At 41.4% G+C, this 19,862-nt stretch overlaps 1 long non-coding RNA gene across 2 annotated transcripts in view; it reads left to right on the plus strand.

Moving 5' to 3' along the window:
- Positions 1 to 19,862, plus strand: part of LOC309378391 — a 147,515-nt gene that overhangs the window by 49,102 nt on the left and 78,551 nt on the right. For both annotated transcript variants that reach the window (XR_014172044.1, XR_014172045.1), the window contains exon 2: positions 2,893 to 2,970. This is a non-coding gene — a long non-coding RNA (uncharacterized lncRNA). The remainder of the gene's footprint in view (positions 1 to 2,892; positions 2,971 to 19,862) is intronic.

Raw genomic sequence — 19,862 nt, forward strand, 5'->3', positions numbered from 1 at the left:
AGAGCACATAAAACACAGAAAGCATCAAGTAAGGAAATGTTGGGGAAACAGAATCAAGTGCTATCTGAATGCAGCCAGAGATTCACTCAACATACATCAACAGGGGAAACACATAAAACCATTAAAAGATATCCTTCCAAGAATCCTCTTCATAAAAAAACTTAAAAATGAGCATGTCAATGGAAAAGAAGCAATGGTGCCAATGGGAGCTTTTCTCAGGATGCAAATAGCAGCTGTGGGGGCCCTTTGATGTGGATTAGGACTGTGGTGGTGGTGAAACATTAAGTTCTTCCTGTCTTGGTCCCAAACCAGCTTTTTTATTTTATTTTTAAAAACCAAACAAACCCAAGCAATTATGAATTGAACATTTGCCATCATGTCTGTTTTGGCCCCTTCATAAAACAGATATGTGGAGGTTCTCTGAATAAGTTGTCTGTCCTCCCAAATGTTTTGGGGGAGGATGTTGAAGCTGATGACTTCCCTAGTGATTGGACATTCCTTCTTACTAGAATGCTAAGAACATAAGAAGAGCCTGCTGGTTCAGGCCGGCAGCCCTTCTTTAACCCAGCATCCTGTTCTCACAGTAGCTAAAGAGATCCTTGTGGGAAACGTGCAGGCAGAGCCTGAGCACAAGCCCATTCTCTCCTCCTGAAGCTTCTAGGAACTGGTATTCAGAAGCATCATTGCCTCCAACTGTGAAGGCAGAACATAGTCATCATCACCACCATCCATAGTTGCATTAGAGCCATATGCATTATTCCAATGCAAGAAGAGAACATATGTATCTCAATGGGTAAAATGCACTTTTTCCTAAGATAAAACTGGCTATCTGGGAAGTGGAAGTCACATGTGATTCTCTTGTTCCATCTTTTGAATATCTAAAGTATTCCAGAGACTTCCAAGACTCTTTCATCTTCTGTGGTTCAGTTGTTGAGCCTTTCCATATCAACAGTTCTCATTGCTAGTTCTTAAATTGACAACAGTACTACATTTCACCCCAGTTCCATTAGTCCATAATGTCATCCAGTTAATGAGTTAAAAACTTCCAGATCTTCGTCTATAGTGATGATTCGGCATCTTAGCTTTGTATCATCAACAAATTTCATAAAAACAATATATTTTGTTTGCAAAAGCCATGGATGTAAAGCATGGAGCCATAAGAAATGCCAGTACTTAATTTTCTCCAATATGAAAATTTCCATGTCAGCCCTGATAACCTGTAGTAATGCAATGGACATGGTAAAGGAAGCAGATTGTTTTCCAGGTGAAATATTTTGGCACGGAGCCATTCATGACAATGAGAATGTGCCTCTTAATCTCAGGGTTGTTCGAGCCCCACGTTGGGCAAATGATTCCTTCATTGCAAGGCGTTGGACTAGATGACCCTTGTGGTCCTTTCCAACTCTAATATGATTCAAAAACATCTTGTCTATTTCTCTTGTGCCCATAAAAAGAAGAAAATCATCTGGGGAGCTGTCTGACTCTGACAGATTGCAATTTTAGATAGCTAGTTGTTGTTGTTGTTTTGAAAGCTGTGTATCTAATTTTGTTATCCTTGGTCATAAGAAGCAGCCATTATTGGACAATAATGAGCCAAAGTGTATTAATGACTCTCCAAAAAAGAAAAAGGAGAGAATGTCAATATATGGCCAACTCTGCTTCTAAAATCAATGAGAGTTTATTCTGTTGTCCTTTGGCTCTTCCCTGCTTCGAGTTCTGTGATTCTTTTAAATCTTTGGTTTCCCTAAACCGTATTGAGCAGGCTCTGGCTGTTTCCCTCTCTGTGGCTGATGAGGATGATGAGCCTGGTAATGTTTGTGTGCCCCTGTCTAGGCTTTGGAGTTGTTTACAACCCCCTCCCCCACTTTAGAAAGGCCTTGAAAACAGCTGTCTCCTGGGCAATGAAATGCAGAGCATGACAGACTCAGAAAGACAAAGGAGCCTTTTACAGTTAAATGTGACAAAGGAAGTAAAAATGTTTTGTGGGAAAGCGGGATTGGAAGGAGATTTTGCATGCAGACAGGCACTGAAATTCACATCAATTTCAAAAACACATTTGCTAAATGCCCCCCCCCCATCCTCTGCACAAAGCTAAGGAGCAAAACTGCACAGCAAACACTGAAGCTTTGCAATGTCACTGGAACCTGAGTGGAATTGCTAACTGATTTTCTCTCTCTTTCTCTGCATTCACACTGTATCACGAGTCTGAAGCCAGACCTTGTTTTCCTGAGGACAAAAAAGAGATCCTTTTGTTGCTGTTTTCCCCTTAGTGTCATCTCTTGCAGTTGCCATGGTAGCCAGCAAGTATCCTTTCAGCGCAAGTTATTGGGTCTCCGGAAGGAAGTGCTCCAGTGCTGGGCCGGGTCTGCTGTTTTTATAGAACCTGTTACATAATGCATTCTATTAAAGTTTCCTCTTGCTGTTTTATTGTGCGAAGGGGAAATTAAATTTGATGGCTCCTAAAAAGTTTGATAGAGGATGCCAGGTGATTATTATATATTATATACACAGTTCTTTGTGTCAGTTGCACACAGCAACAATATTTCTGTATGGTGTTCAAGATGGACAAATATACATTAGAGCCATTGGCAATATTTACCTGCGTGCCTATCAGGAGAGGAAATTGAATTCTAAGCGGGGCAAGTTCAAACACTGTAAAAATGCACAGTGCTATATCCATCTGGAGAACCAGAGCAGCTTGCAACCTTAGCAATTTCAAAGAGAAGGTACATGTGTTCACAATGGTTTTCTGTTTTCCCGGGTCCAGGGAATTTTCTAACAGCACTCCATGGGAATATAAAGCACTTCTTACAGCCCAAGGACAAAAATAAATAAATGATCCTATAACCATGGCTTTCCTCAGCAATTTCCATCTCTTTTGGTCTTTTCTAGGCAGTTGTACATCTTCTTGCACAGTGCCAGCCATGCACCAGAGAAAGACAGAAAAAAGGACGAGGAGCTGCTTTCAAGGTATGCTTATTTATTTGATTTATATCCCACCTTCCCTCCCAAGGAGCTGAAGATCCCATACATAGCTTTCAAATAAGCATATCAGTCTTTTATCTTCCTGAATTATGGTGAATAAATGGCATTTGCTTCTGCATAGTCAGGCAAGGAATAATCATCAGCTTGATTGATTAGTGTCATTGCTTATTGTAACACACACACACACACGACTGGGAATAATCTAGCTAGTTTATAGAGGAAATGAGACTTTGCAGAAGGCAAGTAAGGGAGCTGGATAGCTCTTTTGCATTGTTTCCACTCAAGCTTCTAAATAAAAAGAATGTAGCTCCATTGCAACTAAGGGCCTGTTCACACAAAGATATTTCTGATGGCGTATGGTACAGTGGTTATGTGCCTAAGCATCTAGCCAGGTCACAATTCCTTTCCCAAGAGTTCCACATCATCACCAGCTTACACAAAGCGGATTGACTGGGAGTACCACAAATGAGTTGAATACTGCAGTGTGCATGAGACAGTGGTGGTGAATAGGTGGATTTATGAAGGAATAACCTCTTCTGTGTATGCTTAATAGAGCCACTCAGTCTCCATTCTCAACATTTGGCAGTGCTGTAGCATGGGAGGGGGCCACAGGGGCGGTTGCCCCAGGCACAAAAATATTAGGGATGCAAAATTTCAGCACCCAGTGCTGCCTCAATACAGCTGTGCATTTCCGTCACTGAGCTCTGGAAGCGACCTCTTCAGACAATGGATCAACTTTTCTTTTCTTATCTCTGCAGCTGTGATCTCCTAGGTGACACGGGTGCTGTTAGGCATTGAGTACTCATGCATACTCCGTCCATTTTCCTCCCTTCTCTTTTTGCATGGCCCCGGGCACTGGCAACCCACACTATGCCACTGAGCCTCTTGGGCTTGCCAATCAGAAAGTCAGCAATTCAAATCCCCGTGACGGGGTGAGCTCCCATTGTTCGGTCCCAGCTCCTGCCAACCTAGCAGTTGAAAAGCATGCCAGTGCAAGTAGATAAATAGGTACTGCTGCAACGGGAAGGTAAATGGCATTTCCATGTGCTCTGGTTTCTGTCACGGTGCTCCATTGCGCCAGAAACGGTTTAGTCATGCTGGCCACATGACCCAGAAAGCTGTCTGTGGACAAATGTCGGCTCTGTCTGCCTGAAAGCAAGATATATGCCACAACCCCATAGTTGCCTTTGACTGGACTTAACCATCCAGGGATCCTTTACCTTTGACCTTACCTAAAAGCCTTGCCTTACCTAGAAGCTACTACTAAGTGATAGCGTCAGAATGTAATGTGTCAGGATGCAATCAGAATATGGCTGTTAGTGAGACTACAATCAACCTCATGATAGTGCTTGGTGGTAGTGTTGGGGTTGCCTGATATTTTGTGTGTGCTTTATTTGGTTTTTTTTTAGTGTTGTTATTCTGCCTGTTGTTTGGTGGGGGCTTCTGAGCATCACCAGTTTTTTCTTTTGTGAAATGGGTGTTTTGTGGTGCTCATTACTGTTTCTTAGATTTCCCAATGCGCTTTCAGATTGGGGACCCCTGCTCTAACTTATCCAGGGTGGAACTGCAGAGAGAGGGGATAAATTTGTGTTCATTAAATAGACCTTTTATTGTGGCAGAGATTCCATCCAATTTTGTTGTAGTTGGCTGTCAGCCATGTACAATGAACAGTGCAAGTGGTTTCTTGTAGGAACCTGGGAGAATCTATATAGTCACAGAAGCTGTGCAACTGCATGGAGTTGTATGCAGAAGTAATTGAGATCATATTTAATTGTTAATATTGATGTAGTGCTTTACATATTTTTGGAAGAGAAAGATGTGAGCAAAATACAAAAGGAATGCAAGTAAAATCCAAATACGAACCAATCACCTTCTCATTTGAAAGCACTGATACCCTAAAATCCCATTTGCTTCTAAGGAGGAAAGGAAAGAAAAGCATGAAACTTCCAAACAGAGAGAGCTAGAATTATCCTTGACTTTGTCCTGTCAAATGTTAAGTCAAACAGGAATCAGGGAGGGTTTCTTTTCTTATTTTTGGCAAGCATTTCCCTTGCTTCCTATGGTGTGGAAATGGGCAATAAATAGCAGGGTATCTTATGGCATCATTCCAGGCCTCCCGGCTACCGGTGTTGGCAAGGAAATGGCTCTCCTTTTCTTCCTCCTTGTTTTTAGAGTGTTGCGTTTTCCTGAGGTGGAGGGAAGGTCTGTCATTATCAGGGAGAGAGTCAAACCACAGCGGCTGGCTTCTGCTGAACTCCTGTTGCCCTGCCAAACGGGAGGAAGCCATAACCATATTATTCACACCACTCGTGGTTTTTCTCTGAAAGTGAGACTTCCTTTAAATTACAGCACATGCACTCACATGCACACATGTGCACAAAATGCAAAATTGTGGTCTTCCTCATAAAAGCAGTTGTTTTTTTTAAAAAAGAGGCCAATGCTTTCAAAACATCTTCAAATCTTCCACAAGACTAGAAATGCTGTCTTGCAATTCAGTTTGGAACAGTAACAGTATTGCTCTTGAAATGCACACTGAAAGCAGAAGTCCCCAAGGACAAGAGGCAAAAAACTTTCCTCTGTTTATCATCCCATAAAAGCGATCCTCCTGCAGCTGTATTCTGGGCTTTGTTCAACAACAGGCTTCCTCTTGCTTCCACAGAGCTGAAAATCTCTGTAAAATTAGCTTGCTTTCCTTCTCAATATTTGGTGCAAACCCTTTGGAGTCGCATCAAACCCACACTTCTTTGGCATAGACTTCTTCCCCTTCCACCCCCCAGTATATCTTGGATCTCAAAAACTAGAATTATGTTCATATGTCAGGTGTGGGTATCTGGTATTTTTGAGGGCGGAACTAAAAGCCATAGATTGTACATGTGGCTGAGGCCTTGATGTGAACATTTAGCAGAAACTGGTATGTGATATGATTTGAGCTCTGTGAAAACTCTACAAGTCTTGTGGTAGTTTTCTGTTTTCCTATGCTTATTTCCTCAGGCAAATGAATGGTCCAGAGCACATTTTTGTATTATGTTAAAATCCTAATGCAATACACCCAGGGATTCTGCCTTCCTCCTCACCAGCAAGCTGCAGGAATATCAAATGCGAGCAGGAGCTGTCTTTGCCATTCATGGTATTGTAGTGGAATCTCTGCCATTGTGCACCCTTGTGCAAATTAATTGAAACAAACAATGTAGTTTATTGTTCAAAACTCACATATACGTGCATTAGTAACAGATATGACCTCTGCTATTTTTAAGCAGCATTTGAACACAGTTTGGCGTAGAGTCTACTAGTTTCTAACAATCACTGTTGATTTTGGATCCCTGTACCACACATGAATCAGTGTCTGAATGAGCTTCTCCATAGTCGTACAGTCTATAGCACGGAGGCGACTTTTGCATATACAGTGGTACCTCAGGTTAAGTACTTAATTTGTTCTGGAGGTCCATACTTAACCTGAAACTGTTCTTAACCTGAAGCACCACTTTAGCTAATGGAGCCTCCTGCTGCCGCCGCGCCGCCGGAGCACGATTTCTGTTCTCATCCTGAAGCAAAGTTCTTAACCTGAAGCACTATTTCTGGGTTAGCAGAGTCTGTAACCTGAAGTGCATGTAACCTGAAGCGTATGCAACCTGAGGTACCACTGTAGCCCACAAATTCTCAATGGGATTTACATCCGGGGAATTCCTTGGCCAATCAAGTACCTGTCGTTGCTGCTTTGCCATGAATTTCTTCACCACTTTTGATGCTTGACAGGCAGCTAGGTCCTGCTGCAATATCACGGTACTGTCAGGATACCTCTTTTCCAGCTCTGGAATAATTCTCTTTCGTAGAACCTCAATATATTGTGGCGAGCGCATCATTCCTTCTATTGGCTGCAGGCTTCCGACACCATAATGATCAACTGACTTTTCGTGTTTGTTTTGAGTACAGGATTACAAGTAAGATAGAAATTAACATGCTTTGTTTCAATTAATTTGCACAAGGGTGTACCTCCTGCTTTTCCATCGTCACTAACCACACATCTCCACACACTTGTGATAATCTCACTTCTGTGGACCCACTAGTTAGAAGTGGATTTTCCTAGCTTGGGTGCAAACTCCACCATGTACTTCCTGGCTTATGTTCTGGGTGGAGCTGATAGATTGACACCCTTTCACCCAATCACAGAGTTGGAAGGGAGCCCACGCCCTGAAAGAGAAATTAGAATCAGCCCTGAAAAAAGGAAGGATTCAAAACAGAAGAAGCAAGCACCAAACCTTACCTTTAAAATGCTTAGTCCATCACGACAGATAGCTCAGTTGGTACAGCATGGGACTCTCAGGGTTGTGAGTTTGAGTCTCACATTGGGCAAAAAGATTCTTGCATTGTGGGCGGTTGGACTAGATAATCCTTGAAGTCCCTTCTGACTCCATGACCATCTGATTCTAAGGCCAGAGCTTACCCAGAAAATTGGGTTTTTATTGATAAAGCAAAAAGAAAAAGGCAAATTGCAGAATGAGTTGCTGAATTTACCTCAGAGGAAAGGGAAGGGAGCTATGATACCACAATCAGCTTCAGTATTTTGGGGAGTGGGGAGCATTAGAAGCTGACAAGGGAGAGAATCAGAATGTGTACACACCGACTTCCGGAGGCGGCGCAAAACGGCAATGGCGGTCCTCTTTACTCAGTGAAGAGGGGCTCCGCGAAAAAGGGTCGTCCGCTACGGCGAAGCGGAGACCCATTCAGATAAACCGCAGGCAGAGCGAGCCTGTGGCCGTGGGACTCGGCGGGTGCCAGAAGCCCCCCCAGAAGCGAGGAAGGGACCTCGTAAGAGGCTCCGGATCGTGAACGGGGGAGCGGCGCTGTGAGTTCATCGCTCTTTTCGCGGAAGTGAAGCCGCGCTGCTGTTGCTGATGAGCGCCGACCTTTCTTCTTGAAAAACATCGAAATTGGCTGCAATCTACCCGTGAGTAAGGGGTACCAAAGAACTGATTAAGGATTAATTTAAATTTGTCTATTTCGGCTGAAAACGGGAGGCGAGTAACAGGAAGTCCGCCTTCCGGTCCTGCTAATCAGAGCAAAGCAAAAGAACCCGATGCGGGCTGAAGCGCTAAAAAGAGACTTTGAAAGAAGTAAGAAGGGGCATTAATAGACTGTGTGTTTCTAGAAATTGAAAAGAGTGAAGAAGTAAATTTTTTGGTTCATTGTGTTAGAGAATCCTCCTCCTACTGTGAAGAGATGTGGAATTGAAGGGGATAACCGAGTTATTGGACTGCCAGTGTTGTAAAGGAGTACTGTCAGGCTGCTGAAACTTTTTTTTTAACATAAACTGTTGCATTGATGGATACACTATCGCTTTAATACTGTCATTGAAACCTCTCCGTTACCTTGTGGCACTAATCTGAAACAGAACTTTCTGAAAGCCTCCTTTCTGAACTTGGGGACTTCAGTTGAAATAGGAGCTTTGATGGTGGAAAAGAAACTTTCTTTCCTATGAAAACCCCCCCTAGTGGATTTGCGGAGGCATTGAGGTCTGGGAACTGTATCCTATTGGGATTTTTTGTGGTTTAATTGTTTATACTCTGGGCTTGCCTTTCTCATGGATTGAAAGACTATTTGACCTTGAACAGCAGCTGGGGAATGAGTGGCCCAGCGAAAACAAGAGCAGCTAAAGCTAAGGAAGCTTTAGCTGAGGAAGCTAAAGAAAAGAAAAAAGATAAGAGAGCTGGGCAGCTTGTCCAAACAACCTTGATTCATCATCGTAGATCCTCGGTGCCAACTGTGCTGACGGCGCAGGAGGAAGAAGTTGAAACGCCTGCTACAGAAGAAATGGCAGCTGGAGGAACTGATCCAGTCTTGAAACAAATTTTGGAACAACTGGCACTTCTGAATAAGAAGGTGGACGATCAGTCATCTAAAATTGATAGAGCCACATCTACTATCAGCAAGTTAACAGATCAGGTTTCGCAGCACACTCAGGCTATTGAGAAACTGCAAGGAGCTACGGCGGAGAACTACAAACTAGCTGCGGAAGCCAATCAAAAAGCTGAGCAAGCGTGCAAGAAGGTGGAAGAGATCAAAGGGGAAGTAAGACCTTTGAAAAGACAGGTAGGAGAACAGCAAGCCTACCTGTCAATGGTGGAACTGAAAAGTAAGGAATGTAATCTTAGGCTGAGGGCTGTCCCAGAGTTGGAACAGGGCAACCTAGAGAAATTCTTGATGGAGTTGTTTTCTAAATTTTGGGGGGTTGAAGAAGATAAAGATTTCAGGATTGTGACGGCCTTCAGACTGGGAAGATCGGTTAAGAAAGATAAGTCCAGAGACTGTTTGGTTTGTTTGAGAACAAGAGAGGAAAGAGACAAGATATTAGGCCAACATTTTAAAAAATCCCTGGAAGTTGAAGGCAAAAGGGCAGAAATTTATAGAGACATTCCTAAATATTTGTTGGACCTTAGAGCCACATACACAGACTTGGCCAAATTGTTAAGATACAACGCAATCCCTTATAGGTGGGAATTTCCTCAAGGTTTGTCATTCACCTATAGAGGAAAGAAGGTAAGAATTAAAACACCAGAAGACCACCAGAAGTTCCTACACGACAACGAGGAGGACCTCCAAAAGAGAGCTGCAGATTCCTGGCCTCCACCACCGGGATTACCACCAGGATCCATACCATCTGGAGGCGGCCCGGCACCACAGCTTCCGGAAAAGGACGACAAATTAGATACCCAACTGTGATACCCAAGAAGTAGGCCGGGATGTCTCTACAGCTTCTTAGTTGGAATATAAATGGCGGGAATTCTCCAGAAAAACGCAGAAAAGTATTTCATATTTTGAAAAAAGAACAATTGGACATTATTTGCCTGCAAGAAACGCATGTGACAAGACTCCACAGAAAAGTGTTAATCAATAAAAGGTTAGGCCAAGAATTTATTTCATCGGATAAAGTTAAGAAAAGAGGAGTGGTGATTTATGCAAAGGAGAACTTGTCCCCAAAATTTGTATTTAAAGATGAACAGGGCAGAATTTTGGCAATTGAAATCCAGACACAAGGAGAAAAGTTTTTAATTCTAGGAATCTACGCCCCAAATGATGGAAAATCGGAATTTTTTAAGAAGCTGCACGAGATTATGCTGGACTATTTGGACTATAACAACATTATCATGTTGGGAGATATGAACGGTGTCGCCTCAGTGAATATGGATAAGTCACAAAGTGCTAATATAACGAAAGATGGCAGACTACCAAAAACCTTTTTTGAAATGACTGACAATTTGGATTTGATTGACATATGGAGGATCAAGAACCCTCTAGGGAAAGAAGGAACTTTTTTTTCTGAGGCCCATATGACATGGACGCGAATCGACCAAATATGGATAACTAGAGGGCTGGCACCTAAGACCAGAAAAGTGGAAATCTGCCCAAAAACCTGCTCCGACCACAACGCCTTGAGAATGGAATTGAGACTAAATACAACCGGATCGTTCAGATGGAGAATGAATGACGCTTTGTTAAGAGATCAGGAGATTGTTAAGAAGGCCCAAAAAGTTTTAAAGGACTATTTTGAAATAAACTTAAAGACAAATGTGGAAAAAAGAATAATCTGGGACGCAAGCAAAGCAGTTATAAGAGGGTTTCTAATACAACAGAACACGATTAAAAAAAGACTCTGGAATGAAAAGAAGGAGAAGATCTTGGAGAAAATAAGAGAAGGAGAGAGAAAACTGAGATCCAGGCCTAAATCAAAGGAAGTATTGAGAGAAGTGAAGTTTTTCCAGGCACAATATTCGAAATTGATAAATCAAGAGGTGGAATGGAAAATTAAACAAATGAAACAAAGATCCTTTGAATCTGCTAACAAATGTGGAAAATTGTTGGCTTGGCAGTTGAAAAAGAGACAAAAACTTAACACAGTTACAAATCTAGAGATTGAAGGGAGAATGGTTCAGAAACCCGACGAAATTAGAAAGTCCTTCCAGAGATATTTCAAAGAACTTTATTCTCAAAGGCCACAAAAAAGCTCAGAGGTGGACCAATTTGTTATAACTAATGGATTACAAAAAATACCCCAGGAAATGAGAGCAATCCTGAACTGTAATATTACAACTCAAGAAATTGAATGCGCCATTCAGAACCTTCAACTGGGCAAATCTCCGGGACCTGATGGGCTTACTTCCAAATATTATAAGGTACTGAAGGATTCATTGATACAACCATTGCTGGAAGTTTGCAACCAGATTATGGAGGGGAGGAAGGCACCGGAAACGTGGAAAGAAGCTTTCATCACGTTGATCCCAAAACTAGAATCTGAAAAAACTCAACTTAAAAACTACCGTCCTATCTCACTCCTAAATGTGGATTACAAAATTTTTGCAGACATTTTGGCAAGTAGGTTTAAGAAAGTCTTAAATGAAGTGATTCATAAGGACCAAGCAGGCTTTCTCCCTGGTAGGCATTTATTTGACAACACAAGAAACATCATTGACATTTTGGAGTTTTTACAGATTAATTCAAACACAAGAGCGGTGTTGATTTTTATTGATGCGGAGAAGGCCTTTGATAACATTTCTTGGCTGTTTATGAAGAAAAATTTGGAAAGGATGGGAGTCGGGCGGGGGTTTGAAAACGGAATAGAAGCAATTTATTCAGAACAAAAAGCTAAATTGATAGTAAACAACGTGGTGACAGAGGAGTTCAAAATTGAAAAAGGGACACGACAGGGGTGCCCTCTATCTCCTCTGTTGTTTATTTTAGTCCTGGAGGTGCTATTGAACATGATCAGAAATGACCGGTTGACACAGGGAATTGTGGTCGGAGAGAAACAATATAAACTGAAAGCTTTTGCAGATGACTTGGTATTAACATTACAGGAGCCAGCCTCTAGTACTAAAAGAGCGTTAGAATTAATTTCTGACTTTGGTCGGGTGGCGGGATTCAAGCTGAATAAACAAAAAACTAAAGTTTTAGCAAAAAACTTGACAACTACTGAAATAGAGGAGTTCAGAAAAGAAACAGAATTAAATGTGGTCAAAAAAGTAAAGTACCTAGGGGTCCATTTGACCTCCAAAAATTTGAATTTATTTAAGGACAACTATGAGAAATGTTGGTCAGAGATCAAAAGAGATCTGGAAATATGGTCAAGATTAAAACTTTCCTTGCTGGGTAGAATAGCTGCTATAAAGATGAATGTATTGCCGAAAATGCTATTTTTGTTTCAGGCCCTCCAGATCGTGGATAAGGTGGAATGTTTTGGAAAATGGCAGAGGGATTTATCCAAATTTGTCTGGCAGGGCAAAAAGCCCCGAATAAAGTTTAAAATACTAACAGATGCGAAAGAAAGAGGGGGGTTTGCCCTGCCGGACTTGAGGTTATATTATGAAGCTGCAGCCCTCTGCTGGTTGAAGGATTGGATTTTATTGGAGAACACCGATGTCCTTGACCTGGAGGGATTTGATAATGCTTTTGGGTGGCATGCATATTTGTGGTATGACAAGGTTAAAGTTCATAAATTGTTTAAAAACCATATTGTCAGAAGGGCAATTTTCATGGTCTGGTCAAAATATAAAGACTTATTGGAGAGTAAAACTCCGAGGTGGCTCTCACCGATGGAGGCCAAAGCACGTAAAAGACTCAATATGGAGGCCCACTGGCCTAAATATTGGGAAATAATTGAAAAAATTGGAGATAAATGGAGGTTACAGAGTATGGAAAAGTTAAAAAACAAGGTGCGAGATTGGTTGCATTATGCTCAAATCCAGGAAGTTTTTAAAGCAGACAAAAAAGTGGGTTTTCAGGAGGAAAAATCGAAACTAGAAACAGAGTTGCTTGAGCCAAAATCTAAGCTAATTTCGAGAATGTATAACTTGCTGCTTAAATGGAACACACAGGATGAGATTGTCAAATCCTCCATGATAAAGTGGGCACAGGACTTGGGGCATAACATTATGTTTGAAGACTGGGAAAGGTTATGGAACACCGGAATGAAATTCACGGCATGTATTGCCTTGAAGGAAAACATTATGAAAATGATATACCGGTGGTACATGACCCCAGTCAAGCTTGCAAAGATATATCACCTGTCCGATAATAAATGTTGGAAATGTAAGGAAGAGGAAGGGACATTTTTACACCTCTGGTGGACCTGCCCGAAAGTGAAGGCCTTCTGGGAAATGATACATAATGAACTAAAAAAGGTGCTGAGATTCACCTTACCTAAGAAACCGGAGGCCTTCCTTCTGGGCATGGTAGACCAGAGGATGGTCAAGAAAGATAGAACTTTCTTTATGTACGCTACTACAGCAGCGAGGATTTTGTTGGCAAAGCACTGGAAGACACAAAATCTACCCACATTGGAAGAATGGCAGACGCAGCTGATGGACTATATGGAGTTGGCTGAAATGACTGGCAGAATTCGAGACTCGGGAGAAGAAGAAACGGAGGAAGTTTGGGAAAATTTTAAGGACTATTTGAAAAAGCATTATAAGTTGTATGAATGTTAAAAAAATGCTCCTTTCTAGGAAGGTATAGCTTCAGTATCGGCAAATTTCTGAATTGATAAATAAGACACTATAAGACAGAAGTGAGATAATGAAATATTTTTATTGTGTGGAAATTAAAAACTAATGCAATTGTACTGAAATGTTTACATCAGATAACACGATAAAATGGAAGATATATCGTTATGTATAAAATAAGTTAACAAATTGCTGAGGTTTTGGTTACACAGGGAATGCAGTGCTCGGGAGATGGGGGGAGTCCATTGGATCTATGGAAGTATGTATTTGAAAGTGGAAATTTGTTTATTAAAAACCTAATAAAATATTTATAAAAAAAAAAAGAATGTGTACACACCAACTTGCTTGCAGTGAAAAAAATGCTATTTTCCTCAGTCCAGGGTTCTCTTTTCTCATTCTCCACATGAGAGGAGGAAGAGAGTATTCTGGGCAGAGTAGAGACCAGCCGGAACCCTCTTAAGAATTTGAAGGAAGTGGAATTGCACACCTCTAGAGAGAGGAAAATAAAATCCTGGGTGCTGCTTAAAGGGGGATTTCTAGGTGAACAAAAGGGGAAGGCAATTATTTGTGATTTTATAAATAGAAAGACACCTGACTCTGGATTTTCAGTGTTAATTGGAAGGTCTTGAAAAAACTGAAGGCTGCCACTAAGTGAAAGGGGTTGTCCTGATACATTGGGATACAGAGGACTTAATTTTCCCCCACATCCAACAGCACCTTAGCTGAAGGCCAGGATACTTACCTTTCACTATCAATAGAGGGTGGTGACTGGTCCTGCAAACAGACCTTGTTCTGGCTTGCCAACTCCTGACAGTTAGTTGTTACAGACAAGATGTATACCTGAGAGACAAGTTGAAGGTATGCGAGCGAAACCAAGAGGAACTGGTGCTCTCAGGTGACCCAGGATTGCTTGCTACTTTGTCATTGGACAACTTATGGACAGTCCAGCTGCTCACCATATGAACAGATAAAAACATTGAGGATGCCAAGAGGCTTATTGTGGCCATGATGTCATTATGCATATATACTATCATTATTTCAATTATTTCAGTTAATTATTTTGGAAAGCGTGTTCTCCTTCATGGAGAGCACGTGTTGCGGTGGGGGCCACCAGGACACTCCAAAGTTGGGGGCGAGCTAACTGATCGTTGGCCACTGATGCGATTGGGGCTTCCCTTGTTGTTGGGAAGAAATTAATGTTGCCATTTATTGATTGACAGCCAGAAATGCTAAAACTCCTTGCACGAGGCTAGGGCTTCCTCTTTTCGCCCGTGCAGCGGATTGCCCATCCCTCCCTCCCTAGAATAGGGTTGTTCGCTTTGACCTTGCAATGCCTGTCATGGGGTCGTCTGCTTTGGAGCAGGGGCCTGGTAGGAATTTTGTCCATCTGGCTGATTGGCTGGGGCCATTTGGTTTTTGCCTACTGCGTACCAAATCGTCACAACTTGTAAGGTTGCAGTTAGGCATTGGTTTATGGTTTGGTTGGTTGAGGGGCATGGATTGGCTGTGCCTGCCCCTCTAATGCTGCTGCTGCAAGGGATTCCGTTAAAGGAATTGGGGGCTAACTATTGCTTGTCCACTCTGTCAAGGGGGCTCGGGCCATAGCAATGAGCTCCTGGTTGCATTTGGGGTGAGGGCAGGTTCCCTGCTCCGCGTAACCCCCATTCTGACTTTTGCATCGTGCGGAATGTCAGTCTGTCCCCCATGGTGGGGGCAGATAGTCGCAACCAATGCCTAAGCAACCACTCACAAATTTGTATTTTAATAAAGTTGTGGCCAAAATTATGCCAAAAACCTTAAACAAAAATTCTGTGTGATGTGTGAGTTATTGGGGTGGACCTGGGGACCTTGACACGCAATTGGAAAACAGATTACGTAGCTGCTCCAGACCTTTACTATCCTAAACCACAATATCTGTTTTCAGTTCAGACATGATAAAGTATCAACACTGCACATTATATTTGTTCAAAACAATCCACTATTAATGTTCCCATGTTTGAAAACATACTTACTGGGGCTTTATTCTTCCTCTCAAATCCTTCCTCTCCCTTATTTCTAAAACTGAAGGTAGACTGAGGTCTGTTTGTGCAAAATTCTGCCTTAATAAAAAGAATGAAAAACATCATCATAAACTTTTGATGTACTAGCCAAAGACCATGACCTCATCAAAGAACATCAACATCTACATGAACTACATGTATACCTTGATGGGTTTTAGTATGGTTTACTGTTAATTTTAATTGTTTTTTTAAGTTTTAAATTGTTAACTGTTTCTTATTGACAATTTTCATATTTATTGTAAACTGCTTATAAGTTTTACTGCTATCAAATAGTACAAGAATTTTGAATTTTGGTAAATGAAGCAAACAAATATACAAAGCAAGTTTAAAAGGATTTATTCACACAGCTCCTGAAAATGAACAGCCCAGAAGAATGATGACTAAGTGGTGGCAACCCTAATGTCACATGATATTCAGGATAAAAGGGAACAGAGTAGAGACATACACCAGATCATAAAAGAATGCAGTTTTGCTTTGACGTGGTGACAAAGAGAGACATGAACTGCCCCCTATCTTTAAATTTAAATATGGTAAGGAAGTGAACCCTATTAAAAAAGATTAGTCAAACATCAAGGCTTCCTTCCTCCCTCCAACTCTGTTGCCCTGATCCCACAAGAGAGATTGATGAATGAAAGATGCAATACTCATCTACTGAATTGACTGGATGAATGTTTGGATGACAATGTTAACCATGTCTAGAATTATCCACATGGCTGATGAGGTTGAAGCTATTTCTCCATTTGACTCCTGCCTGTAGTCTAGTCTCTCACTTGAGATCAGTGGTTGCAGCTATGTAATTCAAAAACACCCTTTGACTTGGGACTTAATGGTCCTATGGGATACCCCCGTCTTTAAATTGTACCTCAATGTGTTAAGTCTGCTTTGCTGCGTTGGGGGCCTTCCTGCTCATTGTATTGGACATTTGTCCCAAAGTCCTGGCCTGATGGTACCACCATTTGTGTCACTAACTTGCAGACTTGCCAGGAGCCATTGCTTCTAGACAGTATATGTCTTTGTTTTTCTATTAAACCAAATATTTGTTTGCTACAAACCTTTGCAATGTTGCCTCTGCTACAGTTATCTCTTCACCAATCTGGTGGAAAGCTTCTGCAGCTTTAGTTCTGAATTTAATAGGCCTACATATTGTTCAGAAAGTCACTGACAGACTCTCCAAGTGTCCCTTTTTCCCAGGGATGTCCCTGATTTAGAGAAGCCATCTTGGTTTCTGATTTGATCCCAGAATGTCCCACTTTTCCTTAGGACGTCCCTGTTTTCATTAGAGAAATGTTGGAGGATAGATATGGAGTGATCCGACTTCCGAGCCATCTGAAGGCAATCCTGTATAGGGAAGGTTTTCTTAAATGTTTAATTATGTTTTTATATACAGTGGTACCTCGGGTTACATTACTGTATGTTGGAAGATGCCCAGAGTGGCTGAGGCAACCCAGTAAGATGGGTGGGATATTATGTAAAATTATCATTATGGAATGGGACGTCCCTATTTTCATCAGAGAAATGTTGTAAGGTATGCATTAATGAGTGCGGACTTGCACCCTCAGTTCTTTCTACCTAAAGCAAAGTACACTCTTTGCTTTTAAGGCTGAGGGTATAAAAGTGCCTTCAGCTTGCTAGGATGGTTTGTTTTAATTAGTGTCTTTCATTAAACTAATACTTTTTGTTCTTCAAATCCCTCTAATTTCATGTACACATCTTCTCTCATAGCAGAGTTTGCTGCTGTAAGATTATATCGGTGAATTAAAACTGCTATCTCTTGGCACTTACCAACAATGAGCCCCATTATATTCTAGGTATACATTTCACATAAAGTGCCCTGCTCTTTAGACTGTGTTAAGGACAAGGTTTAATAGTCTCAGGTACTTAATTATCATCCTAATCCCTTGTATAATAGCCTTTCTGAGTGTGTAAATTGCTTGTTATAACAAAGTATGCACTGTACATACTGAAATATTTCTATCAAAGGCCTATTTATGACAGTAGGTTGCTTGATTTATAATCAGATTGTCTCAAATGCCTTGAAAGGTGGAAAATCCTTATTTAATTTTTGAGAGGCTCATAATGGACTAAGGTATGGCATTTCCTGAGCTGTAAAGCACATTTAATGCAAGTCCACTGGGTGTACATAATCAGTCCTATTATACAAGAGACCTTCGCTGAATGTATGTTATCTAGATCATGGGTGCTGAAGCAGATGCACTCTTGCTAAATCATGTTTCTCAACAGACATGGTTGTGTGTAAATATTAGGTAGCCTTGGATACCATTATATCTGATCTTTCTGAGATCTATGACAACCTGCTGGTAGTAATTACCTGGCCTTTTTCAAGAGGACATAGGGAAGAAAATACAATGGAAGTATGATCACACAGAAATCCAGGGCCATCTTTAAATGCAAATTGTGACCCTCAGACACCTAGACCTGCTCATTATGTGGCATCTGTGAAATGGTGCAATAGTGCGTGTGAAAAATTATGTCAGCACCCATGAAAAGTTTGCCCTCCTACCAAGTGCTATTTTGCTAGAAAAAGAGGTGCCAGAACTCACCATGAATGACTCCCTTGTTTTCTTAAAATAGAAGTTGTGCACACCTGAGAGGTGTTGGAACTGAGTTCCAATGAGTTCCACTGGGGGAAAAATCCCTGCCTTTGAAAGTAGGAAGGGAATTTCTCCTTCCCATATGTGTAATAATAATAATAATAATAATAATAATAATAATAATAAGCAACTTAACTTCATAATATGCAGCTAATATGATAACACAGCAGTCCCTGCCCGGCCCATTAGGAAGTCTGTTGGGGCCTAATCCTGAATTAAGCCTAAAATGCTTTCAGATTTTAAGTTTATTTAAGCATACTTATGTACAGGTGTTTCTCATGATGGATTGGCTATGGCTTTGGGTTGATCTATTTCTGCTTGAGGGAATACTCGAGCTGGTGGAACCAGATGGGAACCAAATGTGATAGCTGGCTGGTGCAATCATATTGTTGCCATCTGTCCGGAAGGACCCAGTTTCAACATACTTGATCCCTGTAGCAGGATCACATCAGCGGAAAATCTTGAGCTACAGTCAAGAGCTACTTGAACCTCCACCCCACACAACAAAATTGGCACGGGGTCTTCCTGCTTAATTCCTGTTTTGCAGAATCCCTGTGTTACAAGGCACAAATGACCTCATGTCCCCTCCTCCCACTTCCTGCAATTGAAATGACAGCAGCGGAAGGTGGAGACATGTCTTATGTATCATGGTACATGGCAAAGGATTTGCACTGTGATTGTTTGAAGCCCTGCCATCTGCCTTTAATTTTGCAAGGCCTGCCAATCTCATTAGATTTCATGCTCTGAATGTTTGCACTTGCACAAAAGCTGTCCAAACAAAGCTAAATCTTTGTCACCAGTATCTGTTCGTGGCATTGACTGAGAACATATGAAACAGATCGGTGCTAGGCTTGAGTGAAGTACAAGAATCAACCACTGCAAAATAATAACAATAACATTTTGGCTAAACTAGGGATAATGATGCATGTTAGGGTGTTAGACAAAAACCAGAGTTTGCATGTATTTGCATATTAACATGTATTTGTTTGGGTTAGTGCTTAAAAGTATTAGACAAGGACTAGGCTCACAAAACATCAACTTAGCTATAGAACTTATTGAGTGCCCACAGGCCAGTTACTATTTATTAGGCTAACCTATCTCGCAGTGTTATTGCAAGGAGAAAATGGTGTTTACATGAGAGAGAGAACCATGTACACCACCTTGAATTATTTGGGAAAAGAGAAGAGTGCCACAAATAAATATTTTAATTTTGTGTATGGCTTTCCTTTTAGTAATTTTAGAGGGGCCTCATTCAGGAATTTCATAGGAGTCTTTCAGAAAAGTAGAAGAGTTGTTACAAGGGTGTGAGGATTCTGTGAGGGGAATAAGGGTCTTCGCATGCTTAAGAAACTGCTCCCAGGATTCTTTGGGGGAAGCCATGACTATTTAAAGTGGTATCATAGTGTGTGGTGTGAAAGTAGTCTATGTTTAGAATGCGAAATACACTGTGAAACCTAATGTGAAACAAAACTTCCAGGATGCACCTGGCTGTTCTGTGCACCCCCAATGCTGTTGTTTCCCTACCCGTCCATATATTTTAAACACATTTTTATTTCTGCTTCGGTAATATGGATTCACTCCTAGCTCTTCAGGTTTCTTCACCTTCTCGCCATGCTGTTGTTTGCAGTCCCTTCAACTTGCAGTGACTCACTTTGACCCGTCTAGTTCACTCAGAAAGATAATTGCCTATTTCCACTTTAGTGCTCCAGTCC

Source organism: Podarcis melisellensis (genome assembly GCF_964234715.1).
Source record: "Podarcis melisellensis genome assembly, chromosome: 9".
NCBI classification, from domain to species: Eukaryota; Metazoa; Chordata; class Lepidosauria; order Squamata; family Lacertidae; genus Podarcis; species Podarcis melisellensis.